Raw genomic sequence first — 10,259 nt, 5'->3', positions numbered from 1 at the left:
CCCTTGGATTGCAAAGAGATCAAATCAGTCAATCATAAAAGAAATCAAACCTTAATGTTCAATTGGAAGGACTGATACTGAAGCTGAAGCTCCAATATGGTGGCCACCTGATTCAAAGAGCCAATCCATTGGAAAAGATCCTGATACTGGGAAAGATTAAAGGCAAAAAGAGAAGTGGGCAACACAGGATATGATGGTTAGATAGCATCCCTGACTCAATGGACATGAATTTGAACAAACTCCAGGAGATAGTGGAGGACAGAGGAGCCTGGTGTGCTGTAGTCCATGGGGTCTCAAAGAGTCGGACATGACTTAGTGACTGAACAAGACTTAGGACCACAGTGACAGTCATCTCAGAGGGGACAGTGGACCTCCGTAGTGACAGGCAGCTTGCCGGGGATTTGGTGGTCTCAGCAGGCCACGTCCCTGGTGTCTGGGTGGCAGCCCGTGAGGGAGAAGGGGGTGCCTTGGCTGGGCTTGGTAAAGCTGGGTCTGGGCTGTTAGGCTCCTTATTGAGCATCTGCTCACCACTCCCTCCCTGACGCCGGGCACCCCAGGGAGCCAGGACAGGGGCCACACTGCTCAGGCCACCTAGGGTTCCCCCGACAGTCAGAAGCCTCTTCCTCTGGCTTCCTCAAGAGCTCTGCTTAATGCCCATAGATTGCCTTGGGGCTCCCCTGGGTCTCTGCTCGGCCCAGCAGCCCGGGCCAGGATGAGAGTGAGTTGTCAATAATTCATGTTCTACTCCCACTCACTTCCCCTGCTTGGCTGCCTGTAAATATATCACAGGTTTCAGAGGGCAGAGCTGGCCCCGCGGAGACTCCCAGGATGGGGCTTGAGGAAGCCACACCCTTTCCCAGAGGCTCCAGACCATGCCCTGGGCAGGAGAGGAGCCCGGCCTGAAGCTTCGGGGGGATGGAGGGGCTGCCCAGAGATACAGAGCAGACTGGTCGTGGTGTGGCCGGTGGGCATGCGGTACTGGGGCACGCCCTTCATGGACCCACCCCCACCCCCGCCCCTACAGACAGGTCCTAAGGAGGGCTGCCTGGCAGGGAGTGCTGCAGCCCTGGGTCCAGCCCTGGAGGCTGTCTTCAACTCCGCCTTCTCCCTGGACTTCCACATCTTTCGGGGTTTAGCCCCTCCTCACCCTGTGCCCTGTGTGTCACTCGTCCAGCTCCAGGCCTTGATCATCTTCCTGGACCGTCGGCCCAGCCGCTCTGGTCACACCCATCCGCCCTGTGACCACGCCCATCAGCCATGTGACCACGCCCACCCGCCCTGTGACCACGCCCATCCGCCCTGTGACCACGCCTGCCCTGGGTCTCTGAAACAAAAATCCGACCCTGCCAGTCCCTTGTTTCAGGGCCTCCCAAGGCTCCAGGTGGCCCTCAGGGAGGAATCCACTTTTCCCAACAGGCAGAGCAGGTACACCAGAACTTAGATCCCCCTTCTCAGCCCCTCAGCCTGCTCTCTCTGCTCTAGTTCAGTCCTGCCTCACTGTTCCACACCTCATGCTCTCTCCCACCTTCTGGCTTGTTCTAGTGTCCTTCTGCCAGCGGTGATAGGGGACCAATCTCATGGCTCCATGCGTCTCCAAATTGGCCCAAGGGGGTCCTGGGGCCAATTTCCAGCGCTGCCAATCTCTTGTCTCTAGTTGTGACTTGTATCATATTCTGAACCTTGATGTATGGATCTATAAAATGGGAAAAGTAACACTGACCCAGAGAATAGTTGTGAGGCTTGGAGATAAGGTTTAGAAAGCACACAGCCCAATTCATGCATGGGACTGGACTCTGGCCAAGCTAGCTGCATTGTTAATCTGCCATCTGGGGACAGCACCCAGCAGGGTTTCTCTCAGGGTGGGAGAAAAACAGGCTACGTGTTCTGTGGACAGGAACCAAGGAAGTAGCAGAGGGCCAGTGGTCCTGAGAGCTCTCTGAGGGGTCTCATGGTAGGTAGTATATCTGGGAGACCTGGGGGAAAGTGAAGGAAGGAGGAGAATCCAAGATAAAGGACACTACTGTAGGGAAATGGGGCTGGGCCTCACCGAGACTGTCCGGGGAGACCATAAGATGTGTCTCACAACTGTCCACATGATGGTGTGCGTTTATCCACGGGCTCTTCTGTCCCATTGGTTGAGTGTTGCCTCAAAGGGCATTGGTTTCCTGAGCCTATGGACTCCACAGGCCTGTGTGCTGAACAAGGTCCTACTGGTGTCCACAAAGGCATGGAAACCCTGGGGCAGAGAGGGGAAGACTTACGGAGTACTGGAGGCAAGTCCAAGGCCACGGAAACAGAGGAGGGGGCAGCGGGAGACCAGGGTGCTTACCGTGGGAGGAAGGTTGGGGAGGTGGACAAACGGTTAGGAGTCAGGGGGTGGGGCATACTGTGACCTGCTCTCTGCCCTTTTCCCATCCCATCCCACCCATCACACCCATCCCATCACACCCATCCCATCCCATCCCATCCCATTCCATATACCAACAATAGTTTATTGACCATCCACTAGGTGCCACAAAGCAACCAGATCCATCTAAAACAACCAGCTCCTCTTCTGCTTCTACCCTGGGCTTGGAGGTAACTTGGAGCCAAATCAGCACCTGAGGCAGATTTGACAGGTGGGTGGCCCTCTCTTCAGGCTGTAGGGAGCAGTGGGGTGAGGTCTCCCCTCAGGTTTCTTCTTGGAGCTGGAGGGGCCTTCCTTCCTTTTCCCGGGGCACCTGCCTTCCCGCTGGCCGTAAAAGGACAGGCACTCCCCTGGAGAAGCTCTGTCTTCCCAACATCAGGTAGGCGTCCTTGGTAGTGCCGGCGGAGGCGAGATTTAAGTCCAGTCTGTGGACTTCCCAGAGTGGATGTGTGTGGGCTCCTCCCTCACTGTCTGCATATGTACTTAGAACTAAAAAGGGTATTTTTTTTTCCTTCTTTCATTTTCTTGAAAACATCTCCAAAAAACTGGTGTGAGTAGCAATACTTGAAAATCTATCCATCCACTCATCTAGACAGAGTTTTCCTGGCCTGGGGCTTCCTCATTTTGAAATACCCAGCCTGAATTCATCATTGGAAACATCCTCAGGCCTACTTCAGCCATTCCCTTGCTTTGTGTCCCTGGATGAAGTCACAACACTGAAGCCCAGTGTGCTCTTCTGTAAGCCAGAAGCTGTTAGTCATGATCACAGTGACCTCACAGGGTTGCTAAGGGGCTGAGATGAGAGTCTGAATGTGTAAGATCTCTGCTAACAATGAAATGGTGTACAGATGGAAGACATCTACCTCTCTTTATCCCTTTTATCACCTTCGTTGTCCTTACCATGGTCATCCTCAGCAGCAGGGAAGAGTAACATTTCTTACAGCAGAGTGGGCTTTGCTGATGCCCTTGGAAACCCCTGTCTGAAGTAGGCCACACATGGGCTGTCTGGAGGAAATGGATTGAATTGATAATCAGCTTCATTAGGGGTCTGCTTCAGAGGTGGGTCCACGGGAACCTTAAACCCACACTTCCGCTGGGCTCTCCGCTGTGATGGCCTAGGCCTCCCCGGCTATACATAGCTTGGTGATGTGAAAGGCATAGAGGCAGGAACTTCAAAGGAAGCTGCAGCTAATGAAAAATTCAAGCTAATTGTTCGTTAAAAAGCCCTGCTGCTTTGGATGGGATCCTCTAGGCCGGGGAGGGGGATGTGTGGTGGCTACCGTCAGCTTGTCAGGAGGACCCAAGAGCAGGGGCTGGAGAGGATGGGGAGCTTCCTGGGCAGGCAGCCAAGGGCTGCATCTCTGGTGTCTGCATTTGCGGGAGGGGGAGGCTCCACGGAAGTTCTGGCTTCCATTGTGCTAAAGCACAATGCCTCTGCCTAAACAGCTATGTCTGTGTGGCTGGCGGGTGCCTCGTGTGTGTGCTGAGAGGTGTGCAGGCGAAGAGAGAAGATAGAGAAGTATCCTGTTAAGTCTCCAGGATAAGTCAAGACCCAGTGGGGGTGGGTCAGTGATTGGAGAAATACTTTCTCCTACTCTGGTATAAAGAATGTCCATTCTCTGGGCAGTGGGCTTTGCCTGAGGTGTGCCTGCTCTGAGGTAGGGGAAACAAGAAATGTGTGTGGTAGTGAAGGTAACTAGGCAGGAGTTAACTCAAGGGTATCGGTCCCTGCTGAGGCCCTCTGGCTGGGATAATGTGAGCACCGAGTTAGAATTATGTGACAGGCATAGTCGAGATGAGCGGGGGCGGCCAGGATATGTGGGGGAGGGCTGCTCATTGTGTGGATCCTGGGAGCAGTCCCAGAGGCATGGATGGAGAATGGGGAGATTAGCTCAGACTACTTGATAAACGGATTGAGCTTTCAAGATCAGCTTGACAGTTGAAAGCAGAGAAGACAGAGGCGTGTAGGGGGATGCCTGTGGGTCTGGAGAGGAGAGATGGCACCATGGAATATGAGATTCCAGGGGTCATATGGAGAGCAGTTCCAGCCCTAAAACTGCGCTTGAAGTATAGTGAGGAAGGGCTACACTTTCCCAGGCCAAGGCTAAATGAGAAAGCTGCTCTCCTTGATGGTGTTTCCCAAAGTCAAAGCTCATTACGGGGCATGTTGTTGTTGTTCAGTCACCCAGTCGTGTCCCACTCTTTGTGACCCCACGGACAGCAGCATGCCAGGCCTCTATGTCCCTCACCATCTCCCAGAGTTTGCCCAAGTTCATGTCCATTGCATCGATGATGCCATCCAGCCATCTCATCCTCTGATGCCATCTTCTCCTTCTGCCCTCAATCTTTCCCATCGTCAGGGACTTTGCCAATGAGATAGCTGTTCATGCCAGATGACCAAAATACTGGAGTTTCAGCTTCAGCATCAGTTCTTCCAAGGAGTATTCAGGGTTGATATCCCTTAAGACTGACTGGTTTGATCTCCTTGGGGGCATACTTTTGGGTAAAACTCTGTCAAGCTGGTTTTCATCTATTTGCCTGACACTGACCTCTCTTGTTGAGTATAATCTGTACCCCAAGATTTCCTCACTGTAGAGAAAAATATTTTTCAATGTGGCAAGTGGAGACGGCATGAAGCCTGGAGGCACACAGATTGGAGTCCAAATCCTGACTATACACTGTGTCCCTAACACCTCGGAACTGATCTTTGGTGATGTCCCCTTTCAGATCTGGGTTTTCTCATTGGTAAGATGTGGACAAGCAGTAGTGCCCACCTTGGGACTGTGGTGTGGCCTGAATGAAACAAAAGTTCCTGTGTGATATCTGGCATGTAAGTACATGCTCATACCCTGTGATGAATGGATGGCTTTCTGAATCTGGCATCTTCTAATGGTGCAGAGGAAAAATTCTCATCCCTCTGGTGAAGGTAGTGAAAATGACCAAGGATTCTGGGAGACCTTCTCTTTGAAGTGGCCTGAAATTTTGCAAAGTTTCTTCACTTGAAATGTCTACCTCCTGGGTTTTGCCAGCAAAGGCTCTGGAGCTGGCCTTCCTACAGGAGGATTCCAGGGGCAGGGAGACCTGGTTAGATGCAGAGACGGGAACCTGTCCTGTGGGGAGGGGAGGGATCAAAAGTGGGAGGAGGTGGAGGTGGGACACTTCTGTATGAAAGTCTGGAGAGGTCACTCTTCTGTGTGGTTTCTGAGGATTGAACAAGTGGAAACAGGCCTAGGTTCATGCACCATGGAGGCTAAGGGTGGACTTAGAAGAAAATTCCTAATGAATTGGTGGCTCATTTCCATCCTGGGAGATTATTCCTAAAATTGATGCAATTCTTGATAGTCTGGTTCAGGAGAAAACACAGCCATGAAGACCTCTCCATTGTTCTATTTTATTGCTTTCTAAAATAAATAGGGGGCTCCCCAGGTGATGCAGTGGTAAAAATCTGCCTTCCAATACAGGAGATGAAAGAGGCGTGTGTTCGATCCCTGGGTCTGGAAGATCCCCTGGAGAAGGAAATGTCGACCCACTCCAGTAGCTCAGTCGGTAAAGAATCTGCCTGCAATACAGGACACCTGGGTTCAGTTCTAGGATCAGGAAGATCTTCCAGAGAAGGAAATGGCAACCCTTTCAGTATTCTTGCCTGGAGAATCCCATGGACAGAGGAGCCTGGCAGGCTACAGTCCATGGGGTTGCAAGAGTCGGACAGGACTTAGCGACTAAACCAACACCACCAAAATAAACAGGTCATAGAGGAATACAGTTTTGCAAAATATTCAAACAATACATACATTAGTAAATAAAGTAAATGGTGAACACATTCTTGGTTCCCAAGCTACCTCTTTCATTCCTGCTTCCTTCCAGAGGGATCCCACTGTTCACAGTTTGATGTGTGTTCTTTCAGAATCTTCCCATACATTTATATGTATATGTTGTTGTTTAGTTGCTAAGTCGTGTCTGACTCTTTGCGACCCCATGGACTGTAGCCTGCCAGGTTCCTCTGTCCATATTTAAAACAGATATAAAGCTTTTAAGCATGATATTTGTATTGTTCTGTAACGTATTTTTCTATGAAATATGTTTGAAGATCTTCCCATATTTTACGTACAGATTGGCCTTAATTAAAAAAATGCCTTCAAAGTATTCCATAATACAAATTATAATTTTAAACCACTTTTCATGATGATTTGGTGTGTATTCTAATTATATATGAAGTGGAGCATCATAAAAATGATTAACCATTTAAATTTATTTTTCTTTTGCTGAATTGCCTATTCATAATTTTGCCCATTTTTATTTATATTGGGTGTTTGGTCTTTTATACTTGATTTTAGGTTATTACCTAAAGTATAGACGTTAATATCTTTTGTGTTATATATATTGCAAATATTTTCTCCCATCCTCTCATTTCTTTTCTTGGTTTATAAGTCTTGCACAAATTTGTAAGTAGTTAAATCTGTCAGCTATGTTTTTATGGCTTTCCAGTATTGTGTTTTGTTTAGGAAGCCCTTTCTCAGCCCAAGATTAAGTATTTTGTATTATCATGTAATATTTTAGCTTCTCTGGTGGTTCAGAGGGTAAAGAATCCTCCTTCAATGCAGGAGACCCAGGTTCAATCCCTGGGTTGGGAAGATCCCCTGGAGAAGAAAATGGCTGCTGCTAAGTCACTTCAGTCGTGTCCGACTCTGTGCGACCCCATAGATGGCAGCCCACCAGGCTCTCCTGCCCCTGGGATTCTCCAGGCAAGAACACTGGAGTGGGTTGCCATTTCCTTCTCCAATGCATGAAAGTGAAAAGTGAAAGTGAAGTCTCTCAGTCGTGTCCGACTCTTCATGACCCCATGGACTGCAGCCCACCAGGCTCCTCCATCCATGGGATTTTCCAGGCAAGAGTACTGGAGTGGGGTGCCATTGCCTTCTCCAAGAAAATGGCTACCTACTCTTAAAGTACTGTTTCACTTTGGACATTTTGACATACCTGGAATTAATTTTGGCCAGTGGTGTGAATATGTTATTTATTTGTTGTTAGAGCATGTTAAGGTTGTAGATGGACAAAGGCAAATGCTGGCCAATATAATTCCAAACAACAAAGAAATGTTTAGCTTTGAAATTGTGTGATTATACATTTACATTTCAGAAGGCCAGTTTTTAAAAATTTCAAAATATTTGTTATAATAAATTTAAACAATGCAGAAATACATAATGTAAAAAGCAAGATGCCTCAAATTTCCCCATCCAATCCTCCTTTGAATGAATTGAATTTTTTATGACAAACTTATCTTATAAAAGTAGGACGTATATTTGTCAGCTATTTAAATTTCTTCTTCTATGAATTACCTCTTTGTATCCTTTATCTATTCTTTTCTTCTATTGGGATATCTTTTTCTTATCAGTTTGTAGGCAATCTTTTTATATAAAGACATAAACTGTTTGATTATCATACATGTTCCCAGTATTTTGGAAGTTCCAGTGTGTGATAATTATCTATTAAATCACAATGCTTGGAGTCAATTTTTGTTCCATTCATTAATTTATTAATTCATTTTTGAGGAGCTGAACAATATAATGAGAAAGATGATGAAACTAGGAATAAAAAGATCTAGGTATGTGACTTGGCATATCCACAAATTAACTTTTAGTGTAAGTCACTCAAGGTCTCTGTATCAATGTTCTTGGAAGAACATTGTGCCAAGGAAGATATTGTGCCAAGCTCTAGAATCTCTGAATTTTACAGTTTTTATTATTCAGCTGCTGTGTTTGCAATGGCCTTATTTTTTGGACAAGGATAGGCAGATTCACATCCTGAATATTTTGTGCTCAAGTTCATATTAGTGATTCTGATTCCCTAGCAGATATGCTGACCTGAAAACTGGGAAGGTGAGTAGCAGCTGGAGAGCAGAAAGGCAGACAGTCCCCAGTCACCAGAGATGACACAGAAGGGAGGGAGAAGCAGAAGATGGGAGACCTGGTATCTTAGACAAGTCACTTTTCCCGTCTTAGCCCCAGATGATGATCTGAAAAGTGGGATCGAGGATGATGAGTGGCTAGGGGTCTCTGAGCTTCCTGCCATCTCTGCAGTCCTGTGGTGGCTCAAGGAAGTGACAGGCAGTGCTCCTGTGGCTGCTAGGCTGGCAGTTTGACCACTTCCCCTCCTCCCTCCCTGTGGGGCCACACCCCTCTCCCTCTCCCTCCCTAATGCACTGTGCCCAGCAGATTCTGTGTGAGGCATAGATCTGATCTGCCAGTTAGTGCTGCATCTGTCTGAGCAACCTGAGAACAGGACTTCTCAACAACTTTTTAAAAACCTTAATAAAAATTCGAATTTCCCCACACCCTGTTAATTATTGTATATGCTCATTGTAGAAAAAAAAAGTTCATAAAGTAGGTACAGCATCCTCATATTTGGAGACATCTACTGTTAGCATTTTGCCACTGTTCCCTCTAGTCATTCTATGTTTTTTCTTTATATATTGTATACACAATCTTGTATCCTGAATTTTTCACTTGTAGTGTAATTATTTGTTTCATTAGACATTCTCCATAAGCATCATTTATAGTCACTATGTATCAGTGGGGTGGGGCATTTTATTTTTTTAAAATGTCTTCACATGTATATGAGCTTTGTCCCCAAAACAACACTGAAGAAGAGAAGGTGTGGTTACATCTATTGCGGAGAATGACAGTGAAGCTCAAGGCAATTACTACCATTTGCCCAGGTCACAGAGCTGGTCAGCTGCCAGGTGGAGCAAATCCGTAGCTGACATCTGCATTGAGCATTTACAGTTCACTGTGTTTTCACACTTATTCACTTCTTCCCAATTCTGTAAGGAACGTGGCCGGGGATTACCATTCCCTTTACTGACTGCTGGGAGAATTGAGTGACCCCCCTTGAGGACACAGAACATCAGTGGTGGGACCAGGACCGGACCCTCCTTCCCGGACTCCAGATTTAGTGCTCTTGCATAATCAGGTGAGGACTCTTTCCACTAAAGTCCCAAAGAAACAGGAAATTTGAATGATGCTGGTTGGCAGCAAGATTTCAGAAATGAGAGGTCAAGGTTGTTGCTGGAAAGAAAACCAATCCTCTAATCAATCCAGACATCATTTATTTATAATTATAGAGGCTCAAAGAAGGTGCACGTCAGCAAGGCAGAGGAGGGGGAGGAAGCATCAGAACTCATCTCAGAAGGAGCTGAGGGTGTTCTGCTGCAGGGAGGGCTGGACACGGGGAGGTTGGGAGGAGCAGGGATGGGTGCACACAACTGGTGGGAGGACCCAGCCTGGCACCTCCCCTGGGCCAACAGGATAGGCCTTGGGGAGTGCTCCTTCTTCTGTTCTTTTGTATTAGATTTTTTAAAAGAAATGTGCTTTAGCCACCTCGCCCCTTTCTCTCCACGCCCTTGACTCCTCTGGACAGAAATAACCTGAACGAAACTGCACTGTTGGCCAGAGCAAATGATGGTTTTGGTGTTTCTCCAGAAAGCACTGGTATCAGCTTGATTTTTCAGAGCTGACCCATCAGTCTGATTTTCCCTTAGGCCTGAGACTGCTCAGTTCCTTGGCCTGGGCCCTCAGGAATGGGGACTGTGAGAGGTTGTCCCCTCCTAGCCCATTCACTGATCTCAGAACAGCAGATGGGTCTCAGGATGAGGTGGGAGGGGAGCACTGCCCTCGGGGCAGTCAGGGAGCCTGGGTTTCTGTCCAGCTCAGCCCTGCACACTGAGTGCTCTGGGACTATCTTTTCTGACAAGCCCTCAGAAAAGATACTGTTTTCATACTGTTCATGGGGTTCTCAAGGCAAGAATGCTGAAGTGGTTTGCCATTCCCTTCTCCAGTGGACCATGTTTCGTCAG

General features: G+C 47.8%; 1 long non-coding RNA gene across 1 annotated transcript; it reads left to right on the top strand.

Moving 5' to 3' along the window:
- The first annotated feature begins 1,309 nt into the window (after window positions 1-1,309).
- On the top strand, window positions 1,310-9,445 carry LOC132344988 (uncharacterized). The gene is made up of 3 exons (XR_009494087.1): window positions 1,310-1,425; window positions 2,510-2,618; window positions 9,235-9,445. It is a non-coding gene; the product is annotated as an uncharacterized lncRNA (long non-coding RNA).
- The last annotated feature ends 814 nt before the right edge of the window (window positions 9,446-10,259 follow it).

This window comes from Bos taurus, chromosome 3 (genome assembly GCF_002263795.3).
Source record: "Bos taurus isolate L1 Dominette 01449 registration number 42190680 breed Hereford chromosome 3, ARS-UCD2.0, whole genome shotgun sequence".
In the NCBI taxonomy this organism is placed as follows: domain Eukaryota; kingdom Metazoa; phylum Chordata; class Mammalia; order Artiodactyla; family Bovidae; genus Bos; species Bos taurus.
Note: the sequence above shows the minus strand (reverse complement) of the source record. Positions and strands in the feature narration are given on the sequence as shown.